We start from the raw sequence: 16,316 nt of genomic DNA on the forward strand, positions 1-16,316 counted from the left end.
AAAAAACCATGAGGGGGAAAAATTTTTAAAGTGAAAATAGTAGTTTTGAGCTGCATTTTCCACATTTTTGTTTTGTTTTCTGGATATGTATGGAATTTTCCATCACAAGTTTTTTAGAATTGTCCTTGATCCCTAAATTGCTGAGTGGAGTTAAGTCCATCATAGTTGATAATCATCCGACGTTGCTGTTAATGTTCTCCTGGTTCTGCTTACTTCACTCAGCATCAGTTCATGAAAGTCTATCCAGGCTTTTTGAAATCCACCTGCTCATAATTTGTTACAGATACCACAATTTCTTCATCCATTCCCCAATAGAACCCCCTCAATTTCCAAATCTTTGCCTATATAAAAAGAGCTGCTACACATGGATCTTTTTTCCCTTTTTTTATGATCTCTTTGAGATATAGTTGTATTGCTGGATCAAAGGATATATATGAAGGGGCAATTTGCTCCAAATTGTTCTCTAGAAAGGTTGAATCTTTTCATAACTCCACCAGCAATGCATTAGTGCCCCAGTTTTCCCAAGTCCATCCAGCACTGATCATTATCCCTTTTTTGTCATCTTAGACAATATGATAGATGTGAGGTGGTACCTCAGAGTTGTTTTAGTTTTAATTCCTATAATCATTAATGATATAGATAATTTTATATGACTGTAGATAGCTTTAATTTCATTATCTAAAAATTGCCTTTTCATATTCTTTAACCATTTATTAATTGGAAAATAATTTGTATACTTATAAATTTGACTCAGTTCTCTATATATTTTAGAATATATATCTTTATTAGAAACACTAGCTGTGAAAATTGTTTCCTAACTTTCTGCATTCCTTATAATCTTGATTGGATCGACTTTATTTGTGCAGAAACTTTTTAATTTAATGTCGTCAAAATTTTTCATTTTTGTATTTTGTAATGTTTTCTATCTATTCTTTGATCATGAACTCCTTCCCTCTCCTTAGATCTGACAGATAAACTATTCCTTTTTCTTATTTCTTTAATAGGACCTTTATATCTAAATCCTGCATCTATTTCCTTGTTCTTTTAGGATGTTGCATATTGGTCTGTGCCTTGTTTCTGCCATACTATCTTCCCATTTTCCCAGTAGTTTTTAATCAAAGATTAAGTTCTTATTCCAGAAGCTGGAGTCTTTGGGTTTTTCAAACAGTAGATATCTATAGACATTTACAATTGTTTCTTTTATACTTAATCTATTTCCCTGTTCCACCACTCTATTTCTTATGCAGTATCAGTTTTGAAGACTGCCACTTTATAATTTAGTTTGAGTTCTGGTACACTTGGATCCCTTGATATCCTTGAAATTATTGTTGCTGCAGAGGAATTTTACCATTTTTTCTAACTCTGTAAACTCTGGTTTTGTTTTTTAATAAAAAGAAAGATTTTATTTATTTTTGAATTTTACAATTTTTTTCTCTAATCTTGCTTCCCTCCCCTCACCTCCCCACAGAAGGCAGTCTGATAATTTTTACATTGTTTCTATGGTATACATTGGTCTAAATTGAATGTGATGAGAGAGAAATCATATCCTTAAGGAAGAAATAAATAGAGATAGCAAAACTACATAATAAGATAATGGTATTGTTTTCTTTAAGTAGGTTGGTATGGCACTGGATATGTAATTTAATTTTGATAGAATTGTAATTTTTATTTAATCATCTTGATCTTCTCAAGAGCAATTAAAATTTTTTCAAATTGTTTAGACCTGACTTAATTTATGTGAAAAGTGTTTTGTAATTGTGTTCATATAATTTCTGGATTTATCCTGGCAGGTAGACTCACAAATATTTTATGTTGTCTGCAGTTACTTTAAATGAAATTTTTCTTTCAGTTTCTTGCTCCTTGTTAATGTAGGTAAGTGATGAAATTAATAGAGGTAGGGAAGATAGGAGAAAGAGGTTTAGAGGAATGATAGATTTATTACATTTGAATTATTTGGGACATTCAAGTGGAAATGTCTGATGCAAATTTGAAATGCAAGTCTAAAACTCAGGAAAAATAGGCACCAGAGATTCTGATATAGGAGTCATTTCACAATAAGGTGATAGTTTAAGTTATGGAAATGGATATGATATCTAAGGTCAAAGTCTTCTAGGGGAAAAAGAAATAAGATTGGATAAAGTCTCCTTTCACTTGTTCCACAGTCCCTTTAATTTGTTTAACCTTGGAGTTAAACACCTCTAATTGAATAAAATTTTGCTTCCTATGACTAATAATTAAAAATAGCTCTGTGGTACAAGTGGCAAAAGAACTGGATTTGGAGTCAGAGGACTTCAGTTCAATTTCTTCTGTGATACTAACTATATGACCTTGGACATGTTAACTAATTTCCCTGCCTCAGTTCAAAATTTTAATCTCAAGATTCTTTATAGGCAAAATTAAACTGAAATTTTTACTAACAAGTTTTTAATCATTGATTTCATCAGTAGGGAATTCTATTCATTAATTTCTTCAGTTGGTCTTTCCACCCTTCAAACCCTTCTTCCAAATTGATCTTTCTTACATATAGTTTCAATTATTTTACTCCATTACCTGCCTGTGTCTCAAATAAAACTCTTTATCCTGGTATACAGGGCTCTATACCATCCAGCTTCACTTTCCTTTTCTAGTTTTTATCACATTAATTATAGATTCAAAGAGTTAGAAAGGATTTCAGAGGTCATGCAATTCTACCAATTAAGGCATTGAAGCATAGCAGAAAGAATACCCAGATTCTGAAGTCAGAAAGCCCTGGTACAAATTCTAGCTCTGCTCATTACTATCCTTAATCCATAGAACAACATTTATCTTCTCTAGGCAACAATTTCTTGATCTATAAAGTTAATTTTAAACTATTTGAGTATCCCTGATAAGTAGTTATCCAGCCTCATTTTGAAGACCCTATCATCAGTTATGATGAAATTTCTGAAACAGTCCATTCTCTCCCCTTTAATTGTTTGAAACTTTTTATTAAAGTTAAGATAAAATTTGCTGCTATTGTATCCTTCCTTCTCACCTCAATCCTCATTATGCTTTTTATGGTGAAGCAAAATAAGTTTTTTACTTCCTAGTTTTATCATCTAGATCACCTGGTACAGTAAACTGTATGTAGTAAAAACTGATTATGTTTGTTGACAAACCTAATGTATAAATGAATATGTGTGCATTGTAGTCATTAAACTTGTCTGAATTGCCTATTCAAGGTCTATTGCCTCCTGTAAAAATTCATCAGTAAAAATTTTTCCTCTCATTTGATATTGTTTGTAGTCTCCAAATGAACACTTTTCCCTCTATGAAATAGAAGAAAACAGAGAATATTAGTTCTCCTTTCTTGAGGCCACTGATTGAGGAAAATTAATCAAACCCATGTGGTCTATATAGCAGCTGAAAGATACTAGGTAGTCTTTCTAGACAGTCACATGTACTTAGCAATTGATGGTTACAGACTCCTTTTATAAGCTCAATAAATAACATCTTTATATTTATTTGTACTTTTTCTGGATTGTTTCTCTGAAAAATTCATGACTGAATCATAGACTAATTCTAGTAGTCATTGCTTGATGGTAATACATAGTTGCTCCAACTAAACTTTGTCTAGGCAGTTGGCAGTCATAAAAGAGAAATGAAATCCCTCAAGATTTATTATACTTGACATTCTTATATTTCTACATGAAGATTGTAAAGTATGTACATAGTTTTAAAAATACTTTAATTTGGAAGCTATTATATAAATAGAAATTTAGTAGCATTATTCTTGTTCATTCAGTTTAATATTTAATGACAGCATCTGATCACATTTGGCCTTAAATCAGTTCCTTTATGTCATAATTTCTCCAATTTATCTTTAATAAATTAATGGTTTTTTTCAGGAGTAGCGGTACAATAAAAGTCAGTTTTTATATCAGATGTGCCTTGTTTTGATAATATTAAAAAATCCCTCTATTCTCCTTGGACATCTCATGTAAACATTGATTATATATTGGAGATATTATGGCTGAGGCCCCTAACTTTGACATAGATGGATTGGTAGATTCCTTCACCTAGAAGATGTCAGATATTTTGCAAAACTCAGGAGGATATAAGATATTGCTAAGTCCAAATGACTATTTGTTTCTTTTTAATAGAGTATGCCAGAGTTTCCCATTTTCCAACATGTGCTATCCAGGTGGACACTAGGATTTATACAAGAGATTTTTGTATTCAAAAGACCTTTATATTTGTGTGTGTGTGTGTGTGTGTTTGTGTGTGTGTGTTTGTGTGTATGTGTTTGTGTGTGTGTGTGTGTGTGCGTAGATGCTGTCTGAGGTCAGAACCAATGATTTTGCAACATTTAAATGGAACACTGATTTAAGTAATGCCAAAACTTGTGAATTTGAAAAATGGGATTGGAATCTTGTGTTCCAATTGAAAGTTGCTATGCAAACTTAAAGCATAATTTCAGAACTTTTGGATTTCTGGAATTTTGCTGGTATTAAGGTATTCATTATAAAGTTCAGACCACACAAGTCATATTTGACCTATTAAGAGTATTCGTGGGGTGGCTAGGTGGCGCAGTGGGGCCCTGGAGTCAGGAGTACCTGAATTCAAATCTGGCCTCAGACACTTAATAATTACCTAGCTGCATGGTCTTGGGCAAGCTGCTTAACCCCATGTGCCTTGCAAAAACCTTAAAAAAGGGTATTCAGGTACACAAATAGGCGTACTTTAAGGATTTTCTAGATGATGTGTTGCTCATTTGACTGTGATATTAAATTATAAACTAGACAAATTTAAATTTTGTATTTGAAGACTTCAAAGAATACTAGATGGGAATCAAGATGATAAAGACTTAAGTAAGAGACTGATTCCTATTGAAAGTATCGCTACTTTTATTATTTAGAATTGTCCTTTTTTTAGTCTGACCAATGATTTCACTTATGTAGGGAGCTTCCAGTAAGAATTTTTTTTCTACCAATGCAGAGAAATACTGTCTCTGCAATTTATTGTGCTACAAAGTTTGGTGGACAAGATGGGAGAATACAAAGAAATTAAAAGATTTACACAGTGTTGTACAATTAAGATATGTGAGAGGCATGTCTTGAACCTAAATATCCTTGCCTCAAACACTTGTCCTCTATCTGTTACTCCACATTGCTTCTCTGTCTTAATTGTATTGGAAAGGGGCAAGAATAAAAGGTAACTATTAAGTTCCAATTCTAATTCTGTTTTTTGTTTCTTTTGCCAGGCAACTACATGTTCTCTTTTCCTCATATTTAGAATCTTAGAATCTATGGTATTCTGCCCAGTTTAAATTACATTTGGTGAAACAACACAAAGAAATCATTGCCTATAGGTGAATAGATTGATAAATTAAAAGTACATACACACACACTTTAAAATTCATGCCCAGAATAGAAGTCACTATCTTTTCTCCCAAGCTCATCCCACTTCTATAAAGTGACTAATAGTCACTATTATATTATTATGTTATTATAGTATAACATATCACTCTTATTATTATCATATTCCTTAAGGTTTGAATTCTTAGTATTATTCTTGACCTTTCACCTTCATTCACCCCACATAATCTAATCAGTACTCAAACCGTTTTACTTTCTCCACAATATCTTTGTACATAGGCCCTGTTCTCTACTCAGTTATTCAAATGAGAATTTATTAGTTTAGACCTCTTTAAATTCTTACCTGGACTAGAAGAAAAACTTCCTAATTGGTCTTCATGCCTCCTGTCTACTTACAAAAAACCATCTTCCACAGTATGTCACACTAAATTTCCCTAAAGCTTAGGGTTTGGATCACACTCATACCCACCTCAATAAACTTCTGTGCTTACCATTACCTTAAGAATTAAATTAAAAGAATGTTTGGCATTTTTTGGTTCTTCACAACCAAGCATTTTCCTACCTTTCCAGTCTTAGGTATAAACTTTATTCCCCTTAGTCTCCAATCTTCATGCCTTTCTACAATAGCCTTACCTGGAATGTTGTCCCAGTTCCATCTCCATCTTTTGTGAATTTGTTTTCCTTCAAGGTTTAGAGTCTTGAAAGTATTGCCTACTATAAGAAACCTCTTATCTCTTAGCTACTCGGGTTTTCCCTTCTATAATTACCTTGTATATACTTTGTTATAATTTTGGGCCCCCAGACCTCAAATCAAGAAGACTTATCTTACTGATTTCAAATTCCTCAGACATTTATAGTTTTGTGACCCTGGGCAAGTCTTTTAACCCTGTTTGCCTCATTTTCCTCATCTGAAAAATGAGTTTGAGAAAAAAATGGCAAACCAATGTGATATATATATATATATATATATATATATATATATATATATGTATATATATGATGAATGTTTTGGCCTTATACAATTAAAATATAAGCACCTTGTGAACAAGGATCCCCTTGCTTTTGTCTTTGCATCCTCAGAACCTAAGTTGGCTTTTAATAGATGCTTCTTAATTTGACTGACTTCCATCTCAATTTCAGGTGAAGAAACAAAAGGAAGCCACCAAATATGAGATAGGGTAACGTTTTCTTTTTTTTGGATTGCTATTTAATTAATTTGAGGTTTAATAAAGGAGGGAGGTTGAAACAAAAGATCCCTTGTAATTCATCCCCAGAGACAGGGTCAATAGGCAAAGCATGGTTTTATGCAAAGTAGATACTTAAGAATCTTTCATCAATTCATCAAGTAGCTCTTTCCAAACCTCAGGGTTTTTTGATTTGCAGTTCTCTTGATATTAATGATTTAATTTATTTATGAATATTTTGTTGTTCTTCTTTTACAAATTGATTGCTTATGTCCTTTGTTATCTTTTGGGGATTGGCTGTTAGTCATTTTTTGATATAAATATTTTATTCCCATTCAACGACACTTTCCTTCTTATCCAATTAGCATTGATGTTGCAGAGGTCTTTCAGTTTTTAAATGATCAAAGTTATGTTTTATCTTTTATAATTGTCTCTAATTCTTGTTGACTAAGACTCCATCTCTTTTTTTAAGAAAGATTTTATTTACAATTTTCTCCTATTGCTTCCCTCCCCACATCCACAAAATGTAGTCCGTTAGTCTTTACATTGTTTCCATGGTATACATTGATCAAAGTTGAATGTGATGAGAGAGAAATCATATTTTTTAAAATTTATTTTTATTAAAGATATTATTTGAGTTTTACATTTTTCCCCCATCCTGCTTCCCCCCCCCCACAGAAAGCACTTTGTCAGTCTTTACTTTGTTTCCATGTTGTACCTTGTTCCAAATTGGGTGTGATTAGAGAGAAATCATATGCTTAAAGAGAAGTCTAAGAGGTAACAAGATCAGACAATAAGCTATCTGTTGTTTTTTTTTCTAAATTAAAGGGAATAGTCCTTGCACTTTGTTCAAACTCCACAGCTCCTTATCTGGATACAGATGGTACTCTCCTTTGCAGACAGCCCAAAATTGTTCCCGATTGTTGCACTGATAGAATGAGCAAGTCCTTCAAGGTTGAACATCACTCTCATGTTGCTGTTAGGGTGTACAGTGTTTTTCTGGTTCTGCTCATCTCACTCAGCATGACTTCATGCAAATCCCTCCAGGTTTCCCTGAAATCCCATCCCTCCTGGTTTCTAATAGAACAGTAGTGTTCCATGACATACATATTTGTTTCTTGCTTAGACATATATAGAAAAGTTGAGGATTTATGAGGGTTTATTTTATAACCTGCAACATTGCTAAAATTGCTAATTGTTTCCAGTAGTTTAGATGATTTCTTGGGATTTTCTAGGTAGAGCATCATGTCATCTGCAAAGAGTGAGAGTTTTGTCTCTTCCTTCCCAATTCTAATTCCTTTAATTTCTTTTTCTTCTCTAATTGCTAATGCTAACATTTCTAATACAATATTGAATAGTAGTGGTGATAATGGACACCCTTGTTTCACCCCTGGTCTTATTGGGAATGCCTCTAGTCTCTCCCCATTGAGTATAATGCTTGTTGATGGCTTCAGATAGATACTGCTAATTATTTTAAGGAACAGTCCATTTATTCCTACACTCTCTAGTGTTTTTTTTTTAATAGGAATGGATGCTGTATTTTGTCAAAAGCTTTTTCAGCATCTATTGATATGATCATATGATTTCTGATAGGTTTGTTGTTGATATAATTAAGTATACTAACAGTTTTCCTAATATTGAACCAACTCTGCATTCCTGGAATAAATCCTACTTGATCATAATATATTATCCTAGTGATGACTTGTAATCGTTTTGCCAAGATTTTATTTAGGATTTTTGCATCTATATTCATCAGGGAGATAGGTCTATAATTTTCTTTCTCTGTTTTAACTCTTCCTGGTTTAGGTAACAGTACCATATTGGTTTCACAGAAAGAGTTAGGCTGAGTTCCATCTTTCCTGATTTTTCCAAAGAGTTTATATAGTATTGGAACCAATTGTTCCTTAAATGTTTGATAGACTTCACTTGTGAATCCATCAGGCCCTGGAGATTTTGTTTTAGGGAGTTCAATAATGGCTTGTTGAATTTCTTTTTCTGAGATAGGGTTGTTTAGGTATTTAATCTCTACCTCATTTAACCTGGGCAACTTATATTTTTGTATATATTCATCCATTTCACTTATATTATCATATTTATTGTCATAGAGTTGGGCAAAATAATTTTGAATTGTTACTTTAATTTCCTCCTCATTGGTGGTGAGTTCACCTTTTTCATTTATCATACTAGCTATTTGCTTTTCTTCTTGCTTTTTTTTAATCAAATTGACCAGAGGTTTATCAATTTTATTGGTTTTTTCATAATACCAACTTTTGGTTTTATTTATTAATTCAATAGTTTTTTTTGCTTTCAATTTTATTAATTTCTCCTTTAATTTTTAGAATTTCTAATTTGGTACTTAATTGGGGATTTTTGATTTGTTCTTTCTCTAATTTTTTTAGTTGCATGTTTAGTTCATTGATTTCCTCTTTCTCCAATTTATTCATATAAGCAGTTAGTGCTATAATATATCCCCTGAGAGTTGCTTTGAATGAATCCCATAGGTTTTGGTATGTTGTTTCATTGTTATCATTATCTATGATAAAATGGTTAATTCTTTCTATAATTTGTTTTTTGGTCCATTCATTTTTTAAAATGGGGTTATTCAGTTTCCAATTTGTTCTGGGTCTGTATCTCCTTGGCCCAATATTACATATGACTTTTATTGCATTGTGATCTGAGAAAGATGTATTCACTATTTCTGCCTTTCTTCAGTTGATCATTAGGTTTTTATGTCCTAGTACATGGTCAGTTTTTGTATAAGTTCCATGTACTGCAGAGAAAAAGGTATATTCCTTTCTATCCCCATTCAGTTTCCTCCATAAATCTACCAGATCTAATTCTTCTAACAATATATTTACCTCCCTAATTTCTTTTTTGTTTGTTTTATGATTCGATTTATCTAGATCTTATAGCGGGAGGTTGAGGTCTCCCACTAGTAGAGTTTTGCTATCTATGTCTTCCTGTAATTCTTTCAGCTTCTCCTCTAAGAATTTGGATGCTGTCCCACTGGGTGCATATATATTCAATATTGAAATGACTTTATTGTCTATGGTACCTTTTAGGAGGATATAGTTTCCTTCCTTATCTCTTTTAAGGCTATCTATTTTTGCTGCTGCTTTGTCTGAGATAAGGATTGCTACTCCTGCTTTTTTTACTTCAGCTGAAGCAAAATATATTTTGCTTCAACCTTTTCCTTTACTCTATATGTATCTCTCTGCTTCAAATGAGTTTCTTGTAAGCAGCATATTGTAGGATTCTGGTTTTTAATCCACTCTGCTATTGGCTTACGTTTTAAGGGAGAGTTCATCCCATTCACATTTAAGGTTATGATTAGTAATTCTTTATTGCCCTCCGTGCTATCTTCCCTCTGTTTGTATTTTCCCCCTCCCCCCCTTTTATCCATATTCCCCAGTCTTTCGTTTCTGAAAACCAGCCCCTTCAGTGTGTTTGCTCTCCTATATCACACCCTCCCCTTTCTTTCCCCTTTCCCTTTTTCCCTTTTCCCTTCCCTTCCTTTTATTATTTCCCCTTATTCCCCCCACTCCCCTTCCCTTTCTCTGCCCCCCCTCCCCTTTTCCCCTTTTAATACTTGAAAGGTTAGATGTTTTATAAGTTAACTGAGTGTGTGTAGGTTGACTTTAAGCCAAGTCTGATGAGAAGATTCAGGTGTTTCTCCTCTGCTCCCTTCTTCCCCACTATTACCATAGGTTTTTTGTACCTCTTAGTGTAATGCGATTTACCCCATTCAGTCCCCTCCCTCCTCCTGTCTCTTTCCTGTCCCCCTTTTTAGGGCGGTAGTGGTTTGTTTTTAGAACATTCTATCTAAATCATAGAAAATTCTGAGTGTCTGACCCTTCTAGTTCTGTATATTCTATCAAATAGAGTCTAAATTCCTGAGAGTTATTAGAGTATTTCTCCCAAATGGGGTTAAAGCCATTAGACAGTAGTCTCCTGGATAGGTCTTGAATGTCCATCATTTCTGGCAAGGTGTATTCTTTCTGTTAGAGTTACATTTATTGCATTTTTTTCTTTTACTGCCCCCCCCTTTTTTTACCTTTTCATGTGTCTCTTGAACCTCCTGTTTAATGTCCAAATTTTCTGTTTAGCTCTGGTGTTTTCATCAGAAATTTTTGGAATTCTTCCATTTTGTTAAATGTCCATCTTTTTCCCTGGAAGAGTAGGCTCAGCTTTGCAGGAAAGTAGATTCTTGGCTGCATTCCAAGCTCCTGTGCTCTTCGAAATATCTCCTTCCAGGCCCTTTGATCCTTTAATGTTGATGCAGCCAGGTCCTGCGTGATCCTTACTGTGGCTCCTTGATATTTAAATTGTTTCTTTCTGGCTGCTTGCAGAATTTTCTCTTTTATCTGATAGTTCTGCAGTTTTGCCACAACATTCCTTGGTGTTTTCATTTTAGGATCTTTTTCTGGTGGGGATCGATGTACTCTTTCAATAACTACTTTGCCCTCTAACTCCATGATATCAGGGCAGTTTTCCATCACTAGATCCTGTAATATTAAGTCCAGCCTTTTTTTCTCTTCAATGTTTTCAGGAAGTCCTATAATTTTCAGGTTGCCCCTCCTCGATCTATTCTCAAGGTCAGTGGTTTTGTTGATGAGGTATTTTACATTTGCTTCTATTTTCTCTATTTTTTGATTTTGTTTAACTGACTCTTGCTGTCTCATGGAGTCATTAGTTTCTGTAGACTCCATTCTTTTTTGGGGGGGAGGAGTTTTCTTCATTAACCTTTTGCAACTCCTTTTTCAATTGGTCAATTCTACTTTTGAAAGAGCTTTCTATTTGACCAATTGAGGTTTTGAGAGAATTAATTTCTTTTTGCATTTGCTCATTTGAGGATCTGAGAGAATTATTCTCATTTTGTAATTGTCCAATTGATGATCTGAGAGATTTATTCTCCTTTTGTGTTTGTCCAATTGTACTTTCTAAGGTTTTGTTTTCTTGTTGCAAGGTATTAATTGTCTCTCCCAAATTTTTAAGCTCCTTCCTTATTTCTTCAAGGAAGTCTTTCTGTGGTAGCACCAGATTGTATTCTCCTCAGAGGTTCCAGGTCTCTCTGAGTTGAGTTCTTTCCCTTCCAGGAATTTTTCTATGGATTCTCCTTTCCGCTGACCCTTCTTCATTATGCTAACTCCTTGAGTTGGGGAGGGGTGCTGTTTCACCTGGGCTTGGGATCGCTAAAGGCTTTACTGAGTGCAGTTTCTCTGACTGGCCAGTAGGAGGTGCTGGTTGCCCTCTCTGGAGTGTCTGTTACCTGGGTTGTGAGGCCTTCTCCCTTTGCAGGAAGGGAGGAGTTGGAGGTATTGAATTCTTTTGCCTTCAATCAGTGGTGGGCTTTACCCTGGCCTGAGGTCATTCCTCAGCTAGGCTGGTTCTTAGGCTCACACACCTGGGCCTGAGGCAGAAGTAGTTTGCAATTGTTTGTTTTGGAGGAGGCGTCAGTGCAATGGAGGCGTGGGCTCAGAGTTTCTCAGACCCCCAGAGGTGGTGTGCGCAGCTCTCCTGCACCAGACCTCTCCCCACAGCCCCTTCCCCAAGCTCCAGGGGGACAGCACCAACACCAGCGCCTCTGCTTTCCCACCTTTCGTCCAGCCCCACCGCTGATCCAGCAGGTCCTGTTCTCTGGCCCTCAGACTCCTGGTTCCAATTCAGCTGTTACTCTGGCTGATCTGGGTCTGATACTCACCCGCCCGAATTCTACCAAAGCTGCAGCAGGAGACAAATCCTGAGGTAGATGCTCTTTCTCCTGGCTTTTCTCTCTGGGTTCTGTGAGTCGGACTTCCTCTAAGAAGTTTGTTTCATGGGATAGATGGGGAAGAGATCAGGAGACTCTAGAACTGTGCCTGTCTTCTCTCCGCCATCTTGGCCGGAAGTCTCTTCAGTTTCCTTTAACGTATTGTCTTCACCCATTAAGCCGAGAAATCATATTCTTAAGGAAGAAAAATAAAATATAAGAGATAGCAACATTGCATAATAAGAGAACGAGTCTTTGTTCAAACTCGACAATTATTTTTTGGATACAGATGGTATTCTCCATCTCAGATAGCCCCAAATTGTCCCTGATTGTTGCACTAATGGAATGAGCAAGTTCATCAAGGTTGATCATCACCCCCATGTTGCTGTTAGGGCCTGTATACAATGTTTTTCTGCTTCTGCTCATCTAAGATTCCATCTCTTAACTGTAGCATGAGAGGTGTATTCTGAGCTAATTTTTTTTAGCATTACTTTTCTAATTTATCAAACACTGAGTTATTGATTCCTTTTGTTTCTAAATCTCCCTTGTCTAGTTTGTTGCATTTATTTCTATCTCAATCAACCAATTTGTATCTCAATCAACCAATATCAATTGGTTTTAATGATTGCTCATTTTCAGTGGAAGTACTGTTCTACTTTTGTCTTTACTTATTTTCATTATTTCCCTTGATATTCTAGATCTTTTGATTTTTCAAATGAATTTTGTTATTATTTTATCAAGGTCTTTAAAGTATCCTCTTGGTAATTTAATTGATATAGCATTAAAATCTCCCTTATCAAATCCATTACATTTATTTATACCTCTCTTCTTTAACCAATATCAATTGAGTTTTATGTTTCCTCTTTTATAATATGTTTCAGGTCTAGAAGGTACTATTCCTCTTTTGTCCTTACTTCTTTTCATTATTTCTGTTGATATTCTATATCTTTTGATTTTTCAAATGAACTTTGCTACTATTTTATCAAGGTTTATAGAATATCCTCTTGATAATTTTATTGGTATAGCAATAAAATTATAGAGTAATGTTAGTAGTAGTAGTATTATAACTTAGTCTTGAGGACTGAATATTTAGTTTAATCTGGCTTTTAGGGTGTTCTTTAATTCCTAAGAAGTACTTTGTAAATAAATTTCTTGAAGTATTTTCTGTACTTTGGAAAGATGATTCCTAAATATTTAATGTATTTTATAGTTACTTGTAGTATGATTTCCCTTTTATTATTGTTTCTTATGTTCTGTTATTATATAAAACTGCTATCAATTTTTTAAATTTTTTATTTATTTTTAATTTATGGAATAAAGTTGTTTCTATATCATATTATAGTTTTTAAAAGATGATTGAACATAAAACTGAAAATATATTTTGTAGAACTTGCTATTCCTTTTAAATATATAAATTTATCATGTAAATTTCTTTTCTTCCTTTTGTTCCCCGCTCCTCTTCCCCATCCTAGATATGACTCCCATTAGACACAAATATGTGTGAAATATATATATATATATACATATATATATGTAATATATGTAATAAATATATATGTAAAAACATTCTAAATTTACTTCCATTTATCAGTTCTTTCTCTAGATTCAGGTAATATCTTTCTTCATATGTCCTTTATAGTTATAATATTATAAATGGCCCATTCATTAAAAATTGATCAAAATAATATTGCTATTACTGCACACAATGTTCTCTTGGTTCTGCCCTTTTGGTTCTGTTCATTATTTTATGCAAGTTTATCCATGTTTTTCTGAGATCATAAAACTCATTGTTTCTTTTAGCACTATAGTATTCTATCACAATAATATGCCACAACTTGTTCAATCATTCCCCAATTGACAGGCATCCTAACAATTTTCAATTCTTTACATAGAGAACTACTATAAATATTTTAAAACATGAGTTCTTTTTCTTTTATCCCACCTAATTATCTTTAGAAATAGACTTAGTAGTGTTATTGCTAGTTTCAAAGGATGTATGCGGTTTAATAACTTTTGGGAACATGTTTCCAGACTGCTCTTCTCTCCTCTCCTTCCACTTTGAGTATCACTCTTTTACCTACAGGTACCTTGCCAAAAGGAATGTAAAATATTGATTGCCCAAACTTTGCAGGTTATCTGGGGGTTTAGGGCCTTAAAGCACCCTGGCTTTCCTCAACTGGCCAACAAAAAGTCACAGGTCTAGCCTCATTTAGTCATTATTTGAGCCCTCCTTGATAGGAGTGAATGTAATTAGCAATTGTTTCTGTTTTGACCAGAAAAACCCTGAGGGTCTTCCCCTCCACAGATTGCTTTTTTTTGGGGGGGGGGACTGAAGGGACTAAGTCAAAGATGTCCACTTCTGCCTCATTTCTTTCTTACATAACCTTAATCTCAAGCCTCAGTCAGATTGAGAGCTGTTAAAAGACCCTAGCTTAAAAAAGGTCAAAGTCTCCCACTGCATCTACAACCATCTCCAGCTACCCTGGTCCATATTTGGTCACTGGGCCCAGATTGTTCTGGAAAAGGAAGTGAGTCCAGTGACTTTTCCACAGTTCTCCCTTACTTAAATCTAATTCATTTACATGTCATGGCATCATATCATTGATGCCCTGGTCTTCTTTGAAAATGAAGAACAAAAAACAATAGTATATCCAACCTAATATTCTCCTTTTCATTTCTTCAGCGAGATTTACCTAGTCTCTTATTATTTTTGTTTTGGTGGAGATAAATTCTGCTCTCATAATTTCATTTTTCTTTTAAATCTCTCAGGAACAGTGTGTTGTACTTCCATTTTTTTCAAATTCCATAGGATCCTCTGTCTCATAGAGTGTTGGATCATTTCCATTCATTTTTCAGTTTTATTCATAGATACCTAAATTCCTTTATTAGATCTTTCCTTATGTTGTTACTGTTTTTCCTGTTGATTTATCTACTTATATTCAAGGTCCTTTGAATTTTTTCCTCCTGAAGTCTTTGGTACTTTCAGTTCTACCACTCCCCTTATTTTTATTTATGGCTCACTTATGAATTTCTCCCATCTGATTATGGTTTCCTTGGGGGATGGATCTCAGTGTATTTCAGTCTCCTCTAACACTGGGCTATTCACTGTCCATTAGTCTAGGTCTCTGCTCCAATTGATTTTCACATGGTGGAACTGGTCCCAGCTGCATGCTGTGCTCTTCCCTCAGACTTCTCTCAGGTCTCTGGCATAGCACCAGCAGTTCAAAACCTATTGACTCCAACAATTTAGAACCCACTTTTTCTTGGCATTATTAGAAATTTTCTTCCTCAGTATTGTTGGTGCTTCAAGGATTGAGGCTCTAGGAGCTCCTATCAGCCAAGCTGATAACTTAAGTCCAAAGAAACTTCTATTACCTAAAGCCAGGACTCTATAGTACTAGAAAGGAGAGGGAGATGGAGGTTTAGATGTTGAATTTTGATGAATGTCTATGTGATGTTATTGGGTCTGCTAGTCTAGCCTTAACTCACAGTATTGTGGGAAGTGGGAGAGGGGTTGCTCAGAGAGTTCAGGATCAGTGAATTCCTGGGATTTTTTTTAACCTTCTTTTAGATTCTAGGTTATCTAGAACATGGAAGAAATTGAAGTTGATTTAATTTTGGTACATAATTTCTGTTTTAGAGATGTTTTATGTAGATTAGAGAAAATGTCTAGTCTACTATCTTCTTGTTCACATCTACAAAAATTTTTCTTAATTCCTGAGGAAAATGAAAGCAAATTAGCAGAGGCAATTAGAAAACCTACACTACATAGAAAAAAATGAAAGCTATTAGGTATAAAAGTGCCACGCAAAATATGTCTCTCTCTTTCTCTCTCTCTCGCTCTCTCTCTCTATGTATATATGTGTGTGTGTGTGTGTGTGTGTGTGTATGTCATGTTTCCATATATGTTTGGAAGACAATATATACTAAATTGGTTAACTTGGTAGCTCAGTGAATAGAATACCAGATCTAGAATCAGAAAGAGCTGAGTTCATTTCTGGCCTCAGACACTTGCTAGCTAGTATCTTGAACAATTTACTTGTCCTC

At 34.5% G+C, this 16,316-nt stretch overlaps 1 protein-coding gene across 5 annotated transcripts in view; it reads left to right on the forward strand.

Annotated features, from left to right (window-relative positions):
- LOC141514700 (coiled-coil domain-containing protein 91-like) overlaps positions 1–16,316 on the forward strand; it is a 500,695-nt gene that overhangs the window by 562 nt on the left and 483,817 nt on the right. The gene's annotated exons all lie outside the window — the stretch shown is intronic.

Source organism: Macrotis lagotis, chromosome 2 (genome assembly GCF_037893015.1).
Source record: "Macrotis lagotis isolate mMagLag1 chromosome 2, bilby.v1.9.chrom.fasta, whole genome shotgun sequence".
NCBI classification, from domain to species: Eukaryota; Metazoa; Chordata; class Mammalia; order Peramelemorphia; family Peramelidae; genus Macrotis; species Macrotis lagotis.